The sequence below is a fragment of the Miniopterus schreibersii genome (genome assembly GCF_964146895.1).
Source record: "Miniopterus schreibersii genome assembly, chromosome: 21".
NCBI lineage: Eukaryota > Metazoa > Chordata > Mammalia > Chiroptera > Miniopteridae > Miniopterus > Miniopterus schreibersii.
In genome coordinates this window covers 2,688,795-2,708,594 of record NC_138123.1, presented here as the reverse complement: position 1 = coordinate 2,708,594, position 19,800 = coordinate 2,688,795, and positions in this window count along the sequence as shown.

The window sequence follows — 19,800 nt, the reverse complement described above, 5'->3', positions numbered from 1 at the left end:
CCATGAAGGAAATGAGCAGACTGCTCTTGGCACACTGGCCGCTGCATCTCCACCCGCACCGCTCCGCCCGCTCTTCCTCCCTCGAGCAGCGACACTCACCTTTGGTGGCGCTGAGACGGACCCGGCCTTAGCCCACCTCACTGCAAGTCTCTAGAGCAGCTTCTGGTTCCTATCTGAACCGACTAACGCAGACACACAAAGTGCTTCGCAGGGTTTCTGGCATTTACAAACTGCGTCGGAGCTTCAGGACCCAGCGATTCCACTCCTGGGAATATATCCAAAGAAACCAGAAACACTGATTCGAAAGAATGTACGTATCCCTACGTTCACTGCAGTGTTGTTTACAACAGTCAAGATTTGGAAGAACCCGAGAGCCCATCAGTAGACGAGCCGTGGTGCATAAATACAATGGAATATTACTCGGCCATAACAAAGAGCAAAATTTTACCGCCTGGGACAGCACGGACGGACCTAGAGGGTATTGTACGCAGTGACGTAAGTCCATCAGAGAAAGACAAATACTAGATGATGTCACTTATATGTAGAATCTAAATAATAATATAAATGAACAAAATAGAAACAGACGCACAGATACAGAGAACAGACTGAAGGGTGGCAGAGGGAAGGGGGTTGGGGGCTGGGTGAAAAAGGTGAAGGGATTAAGAAATACAAATTGGTTGTTACAAAATGGTCACAGGGATGGGAAGCAGAGCACAGGGAATATAGTGAATAATATTGTAGTAACTGTGGGTGGTGCCAGGTGGGTACTGGAAATATCAGGAGGAACATTCTGTAAAGTATAGGATTGTCTAACCGCCAGACTGTACACCTGAAACTAATACAAAATAATAGTGAATGTCAACTGTAATGGGAAAAAAATTTTAATAAATCAATTAAAATTGCTTTTAAAATGTTAGCTATTGTTATTTAGGTTTGGCCTTAATCAGATCACGCAGAGCCCGAGTTTTCTTGTCCGTCATGTGGTACAGCTACGTGGATAAAATGAGATAATGTGTGGAGAAGACTTAGCACATTAAGTGCTTAATCAATTTTATCTATAACTATTTTTATGTGTTGCCTTTTTATTATTTCCATCAACATGTAAATTATTTTGATACAGCCTTTTAATTGAATCCACACACCTTACAACACTATTTGTATTAACACTGTAGGAGTGTACGCCAGTGTCTAGGAAAATGACATGTAGATTTCTAAAGGTGTTAACATGTCACCTGGAGAGTCAGCTGAAACTTAAAAATAATAGTTTCTCAAAAATTTATCATCGAATTCTTACCTGTGGAATTTTTCTTCGAACTCTGCTCTACAACCAGTAGGGGGCAGACAAGTACAGCGGAAATTTCAATACCGGGGCTCGCGGTAAATTTTCTATCCACTTTTTGAACATGGGTAAGAAGCCGCATTTCTCAAAGAGGTTTGTCCTTTCGCAGCAAACAATGAAGAGAGTGGGATAACGACGCTTAACCTCCAAGGGCACACGTTTCCATTAAAATGTCACGCGTCTATTTTAACATTACAGTCTCACAGAACGAATGAGCACAGTTTCCCTCCACACGCCCATCTAAATTGTCAAGCAGAGCTACTAAAGGACACACGCGTGGATTTTTTTCTAGGAGAGAATTAAACAGTCTGTCTGTTCCTAGAACCCGGGCAGCAGTGTGCAGTGAGAACGCCCTGAGCCTGGCAGCGAGGCCTGGGAATCCCTTAAGGGGGCATTTCACCCGGCAGGTGCTGTAGGGTTTGTGAATTTTTCAAGATACTAAAAACAGTATGTTAGACTTGTAAGATAACTGACTCTCAACTCTGAAATGAGAACTTCTTTTCAATACACACACACACACCAGTTAACAAATCAAACCCCAGAAATGACAAAACTCTCTGGGATTCTGACTGAATGGCATTAATAAAATTTTTCAAGACTGAATTGTACAACCCATGAATGCGGTACAATTTAGGTCTTATTTAATTCCTCTAAATGATATTTTATAATTTTTTACAGAGTTCTTGTATGTATTTAGAGTTAGGTACTTGAATTTTTTATATTGCTTTAAGTAGTACTTATTCTTAAATTTTTAATTCTAACGGCATTGCTAGTACCTATAAATGCAACCATTTTTTGGTACACTGGCTGTAGTCGGCGAACGTGCTAAATTCTCTTATTAATCGATACTAATTATGTACAAAATCTCTTCAGTTTTCCATATACATATGATTGTATCTTCTACAAATAAGGTCGATTTTATTTCCTACTTTGCTAACATTATTTTTTCTCACTCTGTGGCTTGGGGCCTGCAGTATACTAGAATACAAAGCAGTGACGGCAGCCGCCGAGCCCTGTTCCTCATGGGAATGGAGAAATTGTCAACCTTCCAGCTTAGCATTTAACATCTGCTAAGGGCTTAGCAATTTTATTATTCTTTATAACTTAGCAACTTTGACTTTATTGCTTCCTATGATGATATGTTGCTTCTATTCCATTAATTTTTTGTCGTTTTCATCTTTTTATACTCTTTGGATTTAATTTTCTGTTCTTTTTCCCAGTGTCTAGCATTGGAAGGGAGACTTGGTTGATTTTTTACCCTTTCTTTTAAAATACATGCATATAGGACTGTCCATATAAATTTTCAATTAGTAATGGAAAGTTGTTATGATGTCCATTTACAATAATGCCAATTTTGCTTTCATTCTGTGGCGGCATTATCTGGACCCTGGTTGAACGCTGAGATGAATTTTCTGTCCACACTAACCTCCTGTCCCTGAAAGGCAAAACCGGATGAAATAACCTGATGGTCCTCATACGAAATGGTGGAATTAGTATTTGGAGGGCGGCATTTTCACAGCCAAGTGTTTAGGCTGTGCAACGTTTCACTTGGTGGTGTTGCACGGTCACAGCCTGGCACTGCACTGACCAGTCCTCCTGAAAATGCATGTTGAAGTCACAGCGGGGACAGGATATGAGGGGTGAGTGAGTCAGCGGTGCTCACCCACCATCTCCTCCAGAAAAAGCATCGCCTGGCTGCCGGCACTGGTATTAATCATCTCAGGAGATGGAAAGACTATGAGAAGATGACTCCTTCCAGATGCCCTCAGGGGCAGGCTACCGGAGAACTCTGATGACCCAAACTCTCCCGAAAGAGTGACGAAAGGGGGAACACTGAGAACAACTCTAAATACGGCAAACTACCCATTTCGGGGAGTTCGGGAAGCTGTGATTCCTTGGGAGCAACCCAAATCTCTGGCCTCAGTGCAGTGTGTCCAAGTGTCTTTCCCCAAATCCCACTGTTATTGGAAAATCACCACTTCTCATCATTCTTGAGGCACAGAAATCCTCGCCCCATTGTGATCTGAGGTTTCCTGGAGTAAACTCATCAGTCCCCCGTTGGTAACTGTGTGAGCTCCCTGAGGGCAAAAGCATGCCCGGCAGAGTTATAGGCATTTCAGACACGTATGAAATACACGCACGGGGTCAGCTCACGACAGGTTAGTCTACACTGTTTTATAAACACGTAAAAAATAAAAGTGAAACGTTAACAAGAAAATGTTTTACAATGACGGTGAGGATTCGACCATTTTAGAAGACTACTCTGTCCCGCGAGGCTTTCGCTCAAATAAAAAAAAAAACGGTGCCTGGTTATCCACGGCAAGCATTTTCAGGATTCACGCAATCGTTAACGACCATCGTGAAGCAAGTATTTCCACAAAGGTAACGGCTGTGGACTCAAGAGTAATACAGCCGTGGGGTCATTTACTTACTAACAGATGTTCAATGAGTAGCAGATAAATAAAAGTACTTGTAAAAAAATTAGTAAACATCTAAATGTTACCAAAAAATTAACTGTCCTCCTCATTTGGAAAAATGTGAAATCTATAGAAAAGTTGCAAAAAGAGTAAAAGAAACATCGCTGTGCCCTCTGTCGGGATTCCTCAGCGTCAGCTCCTTGCAGTGTCTGTCTGTCCTGTAATGCGCGCCGGAGCACTTGAGAATCACCTGACGACACCGCGACGCTTCACCCTAAGTGCTTCAGTGTCTCCGAGAGAACAAAGGCCGTCTCCCAGACAGCGCCCCACGCACCTCACTCAGGAAAAAAATAACAGGAACCCAAGGCCCCTATCTAATACTCGGCCCGTTTCCAAATCCCCCCATTACACCAGCCATGGCTTTGCAGCACGCTGGTTACTAGTTTTCCTCTAGGTTACGGTCGTGCCTCTCTGGTCGCCTTTCATCACAGTTTCCCAGCCTTTTTTTTTTGCCATTCAGACATCGACTTGTTGAAAGGCCCAGACCACTTGTTTTCCAGAATGTTCTGGATTTTTCAGATGATTAAGTCCAGTTTGAACGTTCGGAACACAAATGCTCCCCAGATGGAATCGTGTCCTCGGTGCGTCGACCGAAATCAGCGTCGGTTTCCCCCGTGGAATGCTCCCCTCCGCGTGCCCCAGACTCATCTCCCGGCCTCTGGGAAGTCTCTCTGTCCTCCAGCTACCCAAGGTTTACCATTTGCTCACTGATCGACTCAGACACCATCTCTTACCACGAAAATTCTCTAGGCTTTATACAGATGAAGGTCCCCAGTTTTCTAAAAGGCGTCCTAACCTTGGCACGTTCCTACACCCCCCGTCACGCCCCCAAACTGCCACCCCATGGGCAGCGAGAGCCAGGGACCCCGACTCCCCCACGCGTGGCTTTCATTCCTCACACAGCACGTTCTAAACAGCAGCCCTGTGGCCCTTGATGAGTGAGACAATTAAAATTTCCTTAGGAAACTGTCCATCCTGAAATTAACTGCCCCGCTGTTTTTAAGAATTCATCCAAGACAATGTTTCCAACTTAACCCTGGGGGGGCGCAGTATACAAACCCCCAGAGATTTTCTCTGCCTCCATATGTAGCTGTGCTTTTTAAAAAGTTTAAATTCTCAAGGAAATTTTTCCGCAATTAAGAATGCAAAAGTGAGTTTGTTTAAAAATCTCTTTCTTCAAAATTGTTTTCTTAAAAACAGATCCGTTGCCTTGAAAGGATCATAATAAAAATAACAGAGAACTGAGATAAAGAGCAGTGTACGTTATCTCCAGGAAGGCGTTCACTGTTAATGCATAAACTTCCAGCAATCTCGCGGCTCCGCGGCGGCACTCACACTGCTTGCGTGGACACCGACCTGTTTTGGTGGCGGCACATTTTCCAGCGGTAAGTGCTGCGTCGCGTCTTCACGAGTCCCCAGCGTCCACGCGCCTCGTCACCCTGAGAAGCTGCAGAAGTTCCTGCTCCAGGCCGCGCTCTGTCGGGGTTGCCCGTTGCTAGGAACACGAGAGCGCGCCCGGCGGCCGCCCATTCTCCCGTCCGCCTGTTAACTAGATATGGGTGAATTTTTCTATGGGACAAACATTGCCCATAAATCTTTTTGAACTACAGCCTGATTTTAAGCGGCTAAAGGACTGACTCAATCAATTTATAGCACAAATGAGCTTCAACACCTGGCCTCTGACATGCCGTAGGTGCCCCTTTAACTGACCATAACTCTCAAGCATGGTGGGTGTCAAAAAAAAAAAGAAAGAAAGAAAACCCCTGCTGACTGAAGCTGTCCTCACGTGGATTAACCGCACTTTAAGCAAGAACAAGTCTTCCTGCCGGGACACGTCTGCACACTTGGTCTCAGCAGCGCAGCCTCCGGAGAAAGGAGTGGAGGCAGCCGGCAGCCGACGTTCCTCACGTAGACGTCGGCTTCTCCGACCTGCTGAGGGCTCACAGCTGCCTGCTCGTGGGAACATGGGGGTGTTTTGAGGGGGTCCTGTCCGATTTAGAATAACAGTCGTCCCTCCCTGATCCCGAGTCAACACCCAATGGACAGAGTGCCCTCCCCCAAGGATGAAGGAATGAAGGACACAGGATTTGCCAGCAATAAAACTTTAAAAAGTCATTGTTCTGGGATCACAGAGGAGATGGGCCTGGGAAGATCGGGCTCGGAACCAGGGGCGTCCCTCCTCCTGTGTAGCCAATGGGGGGACCCCTCGGGTCACACAGGCAGGATGAGACTACGCTTGGACATCCATCTTCCCTTTGGGGGGTCAACCCAGCCTGATCCCCTTCACTAAGTCTCTGAATGACTTTTAAAAATCAGGACAAACCTTGACTCTGTCATTTCTTGACTCTATATATCAATAACTGACCCTAAATAAGATTTCTGCTTTGACTTTTTAAAGATTAAAATTACAATTTTTTAAAGTGCTGTCTCATCCTCAATCCAGTGGAGGTCATTCCAAAAACCCGAGTGAATTCCCGCAGCATAAACACATGCGACAGGCCCGCCCACATCTGGGCACCAAGCAGAATCAGGGTGATTCATACGCAGGGGCTTTGCTTCTCCGCTCCCTCCGCATCCTGCGGCCCCGAGTGATGCGCGGGGGGAGGGCACAGGCTCTCTTTACAGCCTGGTCCCACTCGCTCTAGCTGTGAAACCTCAGACAGGTCCCCTCATCTCTCTGAGCCTCAGCCTGAGTCTGAAAATTAAATGAGATGCTATGAGAACGGCGCCGTGTGGGACGCGAAGGCCACTCTCGGCGAACTTCCATTCCCTTCTCCCATCTCCAATGTGCACCCCTGCCCTGAGCCCCAGAACTGGCACAGACGGCACCCTCTCCCAACACGCGTTTGGGGAAGCGGTGGGTCAAGGGTCCCTCCCCGAGAACCACCCACGGGGGAAGGAAGAGAAACCACCCCCCACCCCCGGCTGGAGTTTCCTCGTTTCAGAGGCTACAGATCGACGGCAGCTCCCAGGCGAGGCCCCGCCGGCCCCGGGGGCCCTTTGTGACCAAGACAGCAAGTTACCCCCCTCCAGCACGGCGCTGCTGATCCGCGCTTTACCGAAATTCTCCTCTCTTACAAAGCAAAGAACAGGGATCCTCTGCCTCCCACGTTTCTACTTTCTCAATTTCGAGTTTTGTGGTTGTTTCCGAGTGATAAGAATGGAGGAGACGGAGGAGACAACTCCGCTGCTTCACGTTTACGAGACAAAGAGCCGCAAGAGCAGCGTTCGTCCTAAACAGAATTCACCCACTCGCTGTCTGGGGTCAGGACCACCGTCTTTTCCGAAGCCGAGAAACCTGCCCTTTTCTCCCTGTGCCTCGTGTGAACACCTGTGAGTGGCAGAGGTGACGCCCGCCAGGCGTGGCCACAGCACCGGGTGCGTGGGAGGGCGGATCTAACAATGAACTGTGGGCTTCTTTCATCTTTTATCTCTTTGGCACGGCTCACATTAAACTTCTGCTTCTAGAGTTCACGCTGTGCCTACAGCGTGCTTGTAAAGGGAAGATTTATGGGAAAATAAAGCAGTAAAAAAACTAGTTCAAAAGCCCTGTGACGCCCATGCCACGTGGGAAATGCCCTGCTTGAAGGGCACACGCTTTAGATCTTTGGTTCAGGTAACACACACGTTTTTCAGTGTGTGTGTGTGTTGTATGGGTGGGTGGTGGAGAGCAGGGTGGTGGTCGTTTTGTGCTGATGATGGGGCATCGTCGGTGGATTTAAAAAGAAAAGCTAGTGTGCCCAGCTGGCGTGGCTCAGTTGGCTGGGCACCGTCCTGTGCCCCAGAAGGTTGCAGGTTCGATTCCAGTCCGGGCACCTGCCCCGGCTGTGGGCTCGATCCCCAGCAGGGGGTGTGCGGGGGGCAGCCGATCGATGTTTTGCTCTCTCATTGATGTTTCTCTCTCTCTCTCCCCCCCTCTAAAAATCAATTTTAAAAAATCTTTTAAAAAACAGCTAGCTTTATTTTAGTCTCCCCCTAAATGAAATACAAAAATAAAACCATATGCATTTCTCCTTAGACATTAACGTGCAGGCTGACAGGTAAAGCACCGAATCCCATGCTATCTATTTTTAAATTACTTAAGGTTGTAGGAGAAAAAATCCATTCTCTTGACACGTGTCTCTTCTAAATCTAAGGCTCCCTCTTGGGCTACAGGGCAAATCATGACACCGGGTTTTTTCCTGACGTCCTCAGGTGGGCAGGTAGCTTGGCTCTCGGGCTGGCTCAGGCCCTTCTCAGGATGGGAAGTAAGGCCATACGCTCAACGCCAAACTAAGTAAAGTAAGTTTTCTTCTCTCCTTGGCCCTTTCCTTCTCATTTCATCCCAGAACCTGCCATCAATGCACGTTTATTGGTTATCATCAAAGAGAAAACTTTGCGTCTGCTTCTGAATATTTTTCTTATTCATTAATAATGAATGTATTTCAGCTACATGCTTACCAGGGAAAAGAAAAATATATGTTCCACAATTCCAAACACAGGGCTAAATGGCAGGGTTGGGGCCAGAATTAATTTGAGTTAATTCTATTTGGAAACAGAATTAACTGTTTGGACCTGACCCGATCACAGAGATTTTTTTTTTTTTCCCCCTTCTCCAGGGTTCCCGAACACGGTCCTGGTTTCCAAGAACAGAGGAGTTTATTGTTTGGATCTACGTTAGCACCTTGGAGACCGAGGTGGTTTGTTAAGGCGCCTGTATAAATACATCAGTAACTACCACGCAGAGATTTACGTTAGATTCTCTTTGTTATGGTGACTCCTGCTGGGACACTAAGAGCTAGGTGGATTCCCGTCAGCCTGGAAAACAGCAACTATATTATGTGACCGAAATAAGCTACGCTCCCAGCTCAATTCTCAAACTCAAAGGGGTATCCGTCTATCCATCGATAGATGCGCAGATAGATACTTAGAGACACATCCATATAGATATACGGATATTTGCCTGCATAAAGGAAAGAATTCACATTTTATTGTTATTAACTCTTCTAATCATTAAGTGTCTAAAGTTGAGAATTCACCCCAAAAGGCGAATGCAATGATTTTTTTCAGGCAGTCAGGAAGGAATTACGTACTTGGTTTCATGCCCGGTGCTTTGTCTTTGTTGTATCGTTTGAAATTTCACATCACTGTAGCTCTAACCTTGGAATGCAGAGCTGGGGCAAAGCTACGGTAATGTCCCAGGGAAGGAAAAGCCCCCAAGCCAACAGAGGCGATCGGAAGAGCCTAAGTTCAAGGTCAAAGAAACAACGACACACATTCGGTCTCCGCCACGAGTTCTTGAACTCGGGGTCCTTCCTTCAGCGATAAACGAGGGCAATAAAACTGCCTCGTGGTGCCTTAGTGAAGATTTAATAAGACGATGCAAACACAGTCGCTAGGAGTAGCCAGGGCGTCTTCTCGCCCTTCCCCTCTCCCTGCGGGTTTCTTTCCTGCCTTAGTCTCTACTTCTGTTGGATAATTAACTAAGGAGTCGGAAAATGGTAAAACGGACCGCAGCCTCAGGGGCCTCGTGGAACAACTGAAGAAAATAAGGTCCAAAGTGTTTAAAGATATAAACACAGCTAAGCAGTGGCAACTTTAGTGTGTGTGTATATATATATATAAAACCCCAAATCCAGTGTTGTTTTCGTTACGCCCATCCAAGGGACACAGCTACATGAAAAATCCGTTACCTTGTCACTCATCCGCTAAGGCCCGCTCCCAGTCGAAGCTTAATGGGGATTCTTAAACGCCCATGTGTAGTACGCACTATGACTGTGCAGTTCTTCTTAAAAATATATATACATTTTTATTGATTTCAGAGAGAGGAAGGGAGAGGGAGAGAGAAACATCAACGATGAGAGAGTCACGGCTGGGCTGCCTCCCGCACGCCCCTGCTGGGGATGGAGCCTGCAACCCCGGGACGCGCCCTGACCTGGAATTGAACGGTGACCTCCTGGTTCATGGGTTGATGCTCAACCGCTGAGCCACACCAGCCAGGTGACTGTGTAGTTCTATGTGCCTCAAAAAATGGAGATAGTGACAGCCTGCTGATATTAGCCAGGTGCCTGCTGTTCGATTTCAAACAATTCCTGCTTGTGCAGCAATGCCAGACCTCTGTTCCTAGACATCTGTTAAGAACTGACACACATCTGAATATTCACGTGAACATTTTCTGGTTTTTGAAACATTAAGAAGCCCAAACGAACCATCAGTGTGTGCCCTCTATAATACAGTCATGGGTAAAGTGAGAAGACAAGCATTCAGCAGTCTAAGACCAGGCACACAAGGTCTGCACTCGGGACAGGAATTAGGGCGAACGAGAGACTCTTCTCCTCCTTTCTCTCTCCAGGTGCTTTGATTTTAAATGGGGTAAAAAGTTAGCCTTAATGCGGCTGTTCTGCCATATTTCCCTTTGTAGTCTTTGAATTTCATGGCTCACATGTGGTAGCTCAGCAAACATTTATCAATTGATTCCTTGGTTGTGGGACTACAGTTCATTGTGTGGGAGGCAGTTAGACAGACAGGAGCAGAGCAAGGGCAACGGGCCAGGTGCAGAAGGTCACCAGGATGGAAAGCCCTGGATGCCAAGCAAAGGACAATTGGAGGGTGGGACCTCGCTCCCAGGGGGGCCTTTCCTCCCCTAGCATGTCACTCACTGGTCAGGTGGTTTGGACCCGACCTCTCCTCCCCAGAGATAACATCGAGGCGTCAGTGGAAGTCCAGCTCCAGGCCCAGAAGAGCAACCAAACCAGCCACAGCTGACCTCAGGACCAGCTGCACTGAATGACGGCCGGGCCCCGGCTCTGACCGATCAATCAGTAGAGACATTAGCATCAGCTGCCTCACTCCCAAGCTCCAAGGGCCCTTCCTTTGCCTGTGTAACCTGTTTCCTAAGCCCATTTCTTCTCGGAATTACTTCTTCCACCTCTGTGATTTTACCAAATAAATGTTCTCTTACAGTTTGGGTCTCAGCTCTGAATTCTTTCCCAGCCAGAACCCAAGTCCCGAGGTTGCTGAACTCAGGTCTGGCCCCACGGGCCTAACACCCAGTGATGGCCCGGCCACCTACAATTCCTTCCGCTTCCCACACACACTTCCTTGATCACATAAGTTTCTCTTCGATGAACATTCAACCCAATAAACATTCATCGAACGCCTGCAATCTTCCAGGCCCTGTGCTGGAGATAATGAAGAAATAAATTTAAAAAAACAACAGTGTCTGCCTTCAAAGAACTCCAAGTCTAAAGTCAGACGTGGGGAGAGAGCCCACTAACTCTTTTGATGGTATGTAGAAGCTGTACTGGGGATCCCTCCCTTTAAAGTGGCATTCGTTTGACTACTACCCACGTCTTACGTGGCCACAAATAGTTCAGAAGCTTAAAAAAAAAAAAAAATGCAGCTGTCAGTAATGATTAACACCAGGGCGAAACTTGGTGCATGAGAACGGATGTAGGTGGTTTTATAGGGGACCATGTGGTTGTGTGGGACACGCATGCTGAACAGGACGGCAGACTGCACTGTGCCCGACACTTCCTTCTGCAGGGCGCGGATGTTAAGTGGGCCTCGCGTGGAAGTCTCTGCTTCCGGAACACGAACATCCGACTCGCTAGTGAAGCTCAGTATTACTCATCCCAGTGATCACTTGCTTTTCTTGATGCAACATGTAAAACCTCTACAAGATGCAGAAAGGAGCTCAGCTAGGTCACCCACGTTAATCTAGGACGCGTTTCTGTTGACGGATGATGGTGAGGATTCTGTTAAAATGCGTTAACAAAGTCAAAAGATGCTGGTCTTAAAGCAAACACAATGTCTCAGAATCTCAGAGCAAAGCTTAGGATCGGGTGACAGTTTGGGGGGAAATGATTCAGCACTTTGTATTTAAACTCCCCAACGTGATTCTAAATGAAAGTATATCCTGAATGCCTACTATTTGCATTGTAACGTTATAGAGGTTGTAGAGATAGAAAGGGTAGGTCAAATATGCTTCTTATCCTCAATGAATTTGCAATCCAATTGGGGAAAGAACCCTCAGGCACATAAAAAAAAAACTAGCAAAACAAGGCAGCAGCAATACACAGCCATGTGACTGGTGTCGATAATCAGAGACATCTGTATGGTCGGATTACAGTAACTATGACTTAGAGCTGTCCAGAAAGAAACTATACTGGGTGTGAGCTTTAGAAAAGAGTAGCATTTGGATAAAACACCAGAGTGGGAGCGAGGGGCAAAGAAGAGCGGAGAGGGCAGGGCAGGGAAGGCGTAGCATCTGGAAAGCACTGGGCAGACTCATTCAGCTGTGCAGAGGTACCCTGGGGTTGAGAATGCAGGTTGAAATCAGACTCGTGAAAGCGTGAATGCCAAGTCAGGGAGTCCAGACCTCCTCCCACCGGTAACGCTGAGCCACTGAATGTTTTTCATCAGCAGAGAGAGGTGATAAACCTGGAGACCTGTGCAGGGGAGACACCAAAGTCAGGTAAGGCCAGGAATGTTGGGAGAAATGTGAGCGCCCCCTGTAGGCTAATATTTTGGCATTTCTTCAAGTAAATATATTCTTCAAGCATCGTTATCTATTAAGGTGTGAAGAGACTTTGTTAGTGCAGATTATACGCCACTTTCTGTTTACAATATTTATACTCTCTTCCCTGATAAAACATCGCTCTTTTGGAAATGCCTGCTTTTCAAGTTAAAGGCTGTTTGCCCCGTTTCAGAGTTCACGTTTCCTTGCGTTTCCTTCTGTGAGTCCTTTTCACATTCGAGCTCTCGGCGTGGGCTTAAAAATGTAGATGACAGAGCCCACAAGTGACCCCATAAATAGTGCTCTACGGGGCATCCTTCATTTTCAGAGTCTCAGTGCACTGAACTGCCCGCGCAGACTGGGTCTCGGATGACTGGTTTCGGGTGGGTGGCACGGCCTCTTTTGCACCCTGCAGCTGCTCACGTACATGTCGTCAAAACGCTAAACCACAACGGGTCGGTGTCTGGGAGGGTGAGTTGGTTGGTGCAGTTTCCGTTCTTGGGAACTGCCTCCTTTGGCAGAAATAAGGGCAAGGCTGGTCTTGCCAATTATGAAAAAGGCATCACTGGAGAACTGAGTGAGCTACAAGTTCCTTTTGATTCGTTGCATGGATAGTATTACATCACCTAGTCAGGTAGCCCAGCCAGCGGACTGGCTAGCCCCTCTCCTCACCTGAACAGGGTCAGGACCAACCAAGCGTTCCCCCTCAACTCTTCAGTGTAACACAGCCCGTTTACAGATCCGGAATGGCTGCCACGCATCTGGTCGGAAACCAGGTGGGGCCACGCTCCGGAGTTCAAATTTGCATGATCACAGGCCCTAGGTCACCCAAGGGCAAGGTTAAATTTCAGTATATGTCACCTTCTCTGATCTGGGCCTGAACTAAAGAAGTTGGCTCTGGGGCTAACTCTTCAGTTCTTACCTTTATCTGCTTAAAAAAATAAAATTAAAAAAAAAGCAGGTAGGCACCTGAATAGTCTTCCTTGGATTCAAAATTAAATCACAAGACTTTATCCTATAACCTTTTGAGACAAAAAAAATTTTAGCACTGGACCAATGGAAGACAAAAAAAATCCGTAAGTAACATGGAGCCATAATTTGTCGTATTGATTTGCAACCTTTTTTTTAAAAAAAAAAAAATGTGAACTACTTTAGTAGCTCAGAGACCCTGCGCCCATTCCCTCATGCTCAGGCCAAACAAAAAATTTTCCAAAAAGTAAAATTTGCGAAAGAAAACTCTAAACAGAAAGAGAGAGAAAAAATTACACCTGTTAGGTTTAGAATGTTCTTCTCAACAATGTCATTCATCCTATATACTGAATGGGCTTGTTGGGGAAAATTGAGTGAGAAAATTAACAAAGAGGGTCTCAAATAATGCTAAGCACAGATAAAGTGCCCAAAATGTCAACCGAGTTGAGTGACTCCATCTGTTGCTGGCATAGATGTTTCTAGCAAAATACGTGCTCACGGCAATGATTTTTTTTTTTTTTTTTAAATCATTTACTAAAAAGAATTCTCATTTCTCAAGAATTCCAGCTAAGGGGAAAAAAAAAAAGAATAGTTTTATTCTGCCTTCAGTGGCCTGAGAGTTCCCGGATAGAAACGCACCATGAGCTATAAATTCCCCAAATCCACAAAATTCTACCAACTGCCAACGAAAATACAGCATTTTCCCAATTCCTCTTCATTCTGTGTTCCAGGCAGTTGGTGAGGAGGGGCCGGTAAGAACAGTGGTTTCCCCGAACAGAAACGCAGTGACCTTCTGCCCTTTCTAAAGACGTTTCCCTCTTTAATGGCTGGAGAACTGCAATGCTTCACTTTGCAACCTTTTGCTGAACAACTGGTGACTACACAGAAAGCTACCAACCAAAACCCTGGGAACGGAAAGGGGGGGAAATTAACTTCCAGCAGGACACACTATTTGCATCACTAAACCTCCTGGAGCACTTTTTTTTTTTTTTAGTCCTCACAAGGGGTATTTTTTCCATTGATTTCTAGAGAGAGTGGAAGGGAGGAAAGAGGGAGAGAGAGAAACATCGATGTGAGAGACACACATCGATTGGTAGCTACGTGCCCTCAGCCGGGAACTGAACCCGCCACCCTTTGGTCCATGGGCCGACGCTCTAACCACTGAGCCAAACCGGCCAGGGCATCTCCTGGAACACTTTTAATTCGCTTAGAGACTAACCTACCCCTTCTAGAGAAAGGAGCACTTCTGAAACGTTAACATCACATGAAATAATACGCACACAGCTGGAGCCACCCTGACAAGTGGTCGACCGTTACAAGAAAGTCAAAATAGAACACCTTTGGGACACTGCCACAGAAAGGTCAACTGAATCCAGTTTTCAAAAGTCACCTCACAATATCTAACATGTAGACCACGGAGTGAGCAGTAAACAATGTTTGAAAGCGTGATGAGGGATAAACTGTCTAAACTCTGAATTTCACTCAATGACATGCAAGGGGGAAACCCTCACATTTAGTTAAAAAGGGGGACAGGGGAGGCTTTCTACAAAGAATTCATCATTGATGCCTAGGTGGCCAAAGATTTTTGACCAGGGCAGGTTCGCACAACCTGCTAATGATCTTCTAAGAACCTTCAGAGCCAGGCCTTCCTCTCCAATGCCATCCTCTACGATTTTGTTTTCTTTCATGGCTCACGTTATCACTGCCAGGCATTATGTCATGTATTTATCTATCTGCCTATTGTCTGCCTTACCACCACCACAACGTGGGTTCCATGAAGGCAGGGACTTGTCTGTCCTGTTCCCTGCTACACTGCTAGTGTCTAGAACAATTCCTCAAACAATGGGAACTAAAAAATAATTTTTGAATAGAATTACAAATTGAATATGTGTAAGTTATACTTAGTAAGGTACAAGTGGCTTATAATACGGGTGCAGTCAATCTCAACAACTTCTCTTGATTTTATAAAGTCCCCAGGTGAATCCCTATGAACCTGCTGGAGATAACGGATGAGCTCCTAGTGTCCATTTCTATTTGTATGGACGACATATCCCTTACTTCCAAATGCAAGTGTGACTTACATTAATAGTAGCTCAACACCAACCAGTTCATTGTGAACTATAAATTAATAAAACAGTATCAATAACTCTGAAGGCACATACAGTTGAAGAGATTAAGACACCAAATAAATACAAAAAACCACAAGAAGGAAAAGCGCATGATTAGCACTCACACATGTGGTGATCAGCCAGCAATCACAAAACCATAGTAGGAAAAAATCAAGGCCAAATCTTTTGATTCACCTCCACATGACCAACCTACAGTTTCCACAGAAAACACAGAACCTACCAGGGCACCTATTGTCTTTCCTGTAGTTTCCAGAAGGTAGTCTGAGGTCTGCCCAGAAACCACTTCCGTGAACAGGTCCAAGAAGAAACATCTTGGGGGACTCAGTGAATGACAACATGATGGATTTGGGTTTCCCTACACACCTTACATGGAGCACAGGTGTCCTCAAGTCATCCATAAATATCAAGTTCAGTCTCCTTGCAGGAACTGTCAGATTCTCACCATGAGTCACCCTCACAAGGGCTCTATGCCATTTACTTCTGGCCAAGGATTACGGGAGTCATCAAAGAAGTCAGATGCTTGGCTTCCAAGAGAAAATACTGGGGATTTCTCACGGACAATCCCCCTCTCTTGAGCAGTTTCAAGTGCATTTAAAATCTAGGCACATCTACAGAGATACACACACACACGTGTGCTGACTCAGATATATCACAGGAGATTATCAGAGACACGTGGATCATCCAGGTACTCTTCTAAGTCTTTTTTCTGATTTATCATTTTCATGTTTTAGGGAAGGATGCTTGGACTCACACATATATGAAAATTAGGGTATTTGCACACTCTGAGAAGATTCAATCATGGGAAAGCAGGTTGTTAAGTAGCATCAAGTACTTTCTCCCTTTTTCTTAATCTGTCATCCACAGTCCACACTCTGAGTGACGGTGGAGTCAGCATGGGCCTGGTGGGTGGCCAGGACTTAGGGACTGCTAGTGGCCCTTACAACACCTGAGCTGAAAATGACTTTTAGAAAACAACCATTATAGTAAAGATGCCAAATGATGTGGTTACGGAGCATGCCTTCTCATCCCAGGGAGAAACAAAAGGCAAGAGCAAAGTTCGATGGGTGAGTAGTAGAAAAACGCTCTGCAGGACTGAATAAGTGGCTGACACACAGGGTGGGCAAAAGCAGGTTTACTGCACCACCGCGACACCCTCCTGAGTTAACAGAGCCATTGTAATCATCATAACCTGCATGTCTTCTCCCATACAAACAACTGTAGACCTACTTTGGCCCACCCCTGTATTCTAAAATAGCCTCTCCTTTCTTCCAAAGAAAATAAAATCTATCTCATTTTGTTCTGATCCACTTTCTTTCTGTGGCCTCAAATAAGAGCTATAACTCTTTCCCTTTACTTAACAAAGACTGTAATGCATACGTATAAGACCAAAATATAGTCACTTACTTATTAAACAAGTTATTTATTGACCGCCTGCTATGTACCAAGCGCTGTTCCAGGCACCAGGGAAAGAGTCGTGGACAAAAAGACAAAAAAAGAAAGACCTGCTCCTATGGGACTGATGCTCCAGTGTGAAAAAACAAGACGAGAGCACGTAAATGCACAGCATGTCAGACGATCGAAGTTGCTGTGTATGGGAGTAAACCAGGGGCTGAGGTTCGTGTTTTGAAGGGTTACAATGGAAATAGTAGCCAGGGAAGACTACTGGGGGGCAGAGATGTAAGAAGGCAATTCCAGCAAGTCATCCTGATGGTCAAGAAAGTGTCTTCTCAGTGAACGGGAGCAGTTTGTGCAAAGGGAACTTGCCGGCATGGCCAAGGAACACTGGTGGGTAGAGGGAAGTTCTCAAGGAGATAAAGTTGGAGATTATAGATGGAAGGTCAGACTGCTGAGAGCCCTGGAGGACACTGTGAGTTGGCTTTGCTCTGAATAAAGTTTAAAGTCTATAAAGGATTTTGAACAACTGAGTGAATAATCTACTCTTTATAAAAAAATAAAAATAAAAGATCACTCTGGCTGGCATATTGAGAATAGGCCAAAGGTGTGGGATGAGATGGAGGATTTTAAAAAGGGAGATCAGATAAGAGGTTACTGCTATAATCCAAGCAGAGAATAATGATGCCTTAGGTCAGGTTAGCAGCAGTAGGGTGATAAGAAAAACTCAGATTATGAATATTTTAAAGACAAAGCTAACAGGATGTACTACAGACCAGAAGTGAGAGGCATCAAGATTGACGCTAAAGATTATGGCCTGAGCACCTAGAAAAATAGAGTTCTCGTGCTGATCAGAAAGCATTTTGCAAAAGCAACTAAGAGTGATGGGAAATATGGACATCCTAATTTTGAGAGGCCCATTAAACGTTCGAATTAAAGGGAAGACACGTTTTTAGCACATGGATGGTATTAAGACCCTGAGAATGAATGGAGTCACTCAGGAATTAAATCAGAACAGTAGGGAGATTTGACAGCTGAGCTTTGGGCCATTCCAGAATTAAGTCAAGAAATGACAAGGAACCGGCAGTGAGAAAAATGAAAAGAAACAGCCAGTGAAGTCAAAGGAAAACCAGACTGTCCTGGAAGACAAATGAAAGATGTAAAAGGAGGAAGTAATAATCAGCTCCGTCTGACTTCATAGGTCAGGTAAGGGAAGGAGAGCAGGGATCTTTATTCTCATGACTGAAAACCTTGGACGCGGGCGAGCACAGTTTCTGTAGACACTGAAAGTAAAAGCCTAACCTGGGATGGACCGGGAAGAGAGAAATCAGAGACACAGTCAACGGGGGAGGGGTAGCGAGATCAAGAGATCTTTTTTTTTTTAATGGGGAAAAAAATTGAGGACTCAACCCATATTTACATGCTGATAAGAAAGATCGCGCCAGCAGGGGGAAATTCCAGCGAGGATTATGGGAGTAATATCCTCTGGAAAGGGGGGTGTTGGCTCGGGGTGTCAACATGGACAATTCCTCCAAGGTCACAGGAGGGAAAGTGGAGCCTGGGGGCACAGGGGCCAGAGGTTGGGTAGATGCAACCGTGGGGAACCTGCCGAAATTCTCCTCTAATTGCCTCTATTGTCTCAGTAAAGTGGGAAAGAGGACCATCAGCTGAGAGTACAGGTTCAAAGGATACAACTCATAGCATAACTCAAGGGAAAAACAAAACTGATGTCTAGAGAGAAAGGGCTGAGAGCTGCTGGTAGCTGGCCGTCTCCTCCATGGACACAGCTGTGCACAAGGGCTCCGGACAGGACAAGGTTGCTGATGTACAAGAAATGCCGATCTGCAGTGCAGCCCATGGAGCGATGGGGAAGGCCAGGGACCGAGCGCTGGCCTGGAAGGAAATGAAACTCGGCAAAGCTGAGTCACATCTGGCCACCCACTTCTGCCTCCCTTTCTGTCCAGACCCGGCCATTAACACCAAGAGGTTTCAGTTTTACAAATCAAAAGTTCTTTGTGTACTTAAATGTGGTGGGTTTTTTTTTGGGGGGGGGGGGTAGGAGGAGTATGCATTGTTTGTTTGTTTGTTTGTTTATTTGTTTGTTTTTAATGAGGAATCCCAGCTTATTCGATTTTTGTACTTCTGTTGCAAAGTCATCACTGCGCTCTGCACAAAATACTTCCTATCTAAAAATCAGCCTAAAGATGACTATTTTTTATATAAATTGGAATTTTCTCAAATTTTAGTGAAATTTAGAGGATTCTGACATGTTGCTTTTTAAATCAGTGAGACAGACAAGTAGCATATGGACACAACAGAAGGATTTGTTTTCAGTGATGTGAGTCACACTCTGTAATGAAAACTGCATGTACTTTTATCTCACATTACACATAATTAATTGCAGAGGCTCTATCTTAGCCTCTAATATCAGTCTCCAGTGCTTATTCATTCATTCAACAAATATTTAAGTACTTGCTATGTATCAGGCACACAGCATACAGTAGTTAAAAAAAACAGATAAAAATCCTTGCCTTCATTAAGTCTATTATATTCCAAATGCAGAGATACAGATAATAGACAATTAACATAATAAATAAGAAAACAATTAACATGTAAGGAGGTCATAAGTACAATGAGGAAAAATACAGCAGCGTAAGGGCCCCTGGGAGACAGTCTGCAGCATGAGTGCTTTGTATGGTCAAGGTAAGTCTCGTTGAAAAATTAACACAGAGGAGATGAGGGCTTGAGCCACATGAACTCTTTGGGGAAGAGAAAGCCAGGTAGACGGAACAGCAAGTGCAGAGGCTCAGAGGAGGGAAAGTGTCAGAGTGTTTACAGCGGTGTGAGGGGTCAGCTTGAGGGTTGTGGGTGAGGAGAAGACGGGACCAGTTACATCATTTGTGGGGCCCAGTAAAACACAAAAATATGGGGCTCCTTGTTCAAATCATTGAGCGGTTTCACATAGCTAGAGCAGAGTCTTAACCCGTGCACCTTCTG